Here is a 1,384-nt window from a genome sequence, read left to right as displayed (position 1 = left end):
AGAAACCCTGAAAGAGAGGGAGGGAAAAACAAAAAAAGGAAAAAAAAGAGAAAAACCAAACGAAGTGGTGACTTTAATTCCCAGCATGAAGCCCCCCATTTAATATTCCAGACGCACAAAGTGTTCAACGCTTTGCAGCCAGCAGAGCTTGGGGCTCGTGACAGCAGTCAAGGGATGCCCCCTCTTCCAGGAAAAGCCTGGGACCTACGAGCCTTGCTGGGACAAGGAGTGGCTGGATGACGAATGGCCCGATTTCCTGGTGTCTTGTCCGAGAAATGGTCCCGGGGGGGAGGCCACAGCCTGGGGAACGTGACAGGGAAGGCGCCGGGACCGCGCCGGGACCCGTCCGACAGCCCCGACCTGCCCGGCGAGTGCAGCTCTGGCACTGCTGCAGTTCCCCATTTCTAACCTCAGGCTGAAAGGGCAAACCTCAGAGCCAGGCAGGGCCGGCAGGCACGAGCCTTTCCACCCTCCCCTCCGGAGCCCAGACAGCTCAGGAGCAGCCAGAACACTTCCAGAAGGAAAAGGGACCTTTCCGCAAAGTGCCTCAGGGATGATAATTCAACAATGGCTGAAATGCTCTGAAACCTCCCAAGTTTTGGGTGCAGGGAGTGAGAATTTGTCACATGCTGACTGCACCAGGTACAAAGTGTTTTTAGGGTCACGCATGACGTCCCCTGCTCGTGACACCTGAGCAGGCAGGACGTGTCCTCTGCGCTCCACTCCTCATCCCGGGCCAGCCCTGGGTTGGAATTGCAGCCATGGCACTGGGAACAGCCTCGTGCAACCCTGGGGGATGCTCCCTGCACCTCACCCTGCTGCTGCCTGGGAAACACCCCCATTCCCATTAAATTCACCCCCTTATCCACCACAGGGTTGTAGGGAGCAGCATGATGTGCCCAGAGATTTCCAGCACCAAAGGAGCCAGGATAACACAGGAAGGATGCTCCTGCTCCTCACAAATATTCCAAATTTAAGGCACTGCTCTGGGAGGCAGGGAGGAGATGGGAGATAGGTGGTCCAGCACTGAACAGGCTCCCCAGGGAATGGTCACAGCTCCAAGGCTGCCAGAGTTCAAGGAACATGTGGACAATGCTCTCAGGCACAGGGTGGGATTGCTGGGGCTGTGCAGGGCAAGAAGTTTGGACTTGGATTATCCTTGTAGATCCCTTCCAGCTCAAGATATTCCATGGCACTCTGCATTTCTTCCAGCTCCTCTGGATCTGCCTGCTGCTACCAGGTGCCTCCAGCTTTCTGGACAGCCTATCCCTCCCTTTCATTGAAAAGATATCCTTTATCCCAAAAGGCAGCCACTTTGCATCACAAGGGATCAGCCTGGGTGGGGGAGGTCTGAAGATGCGCATTCTGGATTTTGGATTCTGGA

The sequence above is a fragment of the Geospiza fortis genome, unplaced genomic scaffold (genome assembly GCF_000277835.1).
Source record: "Geospiza fortis unplaced genomic scaffold, GeoFor_1.0 scaffold275, whole genome shotgun sequence".
Classification (NCBI taxonomy): Eukaryota; Metazoa; Chordata; class Aves; order Passeriformes; family Thraupidae; genus Geospiza; species Geospiza fortis.
This window is presented reverse-complemented; position numbering follows the sequence as displayed.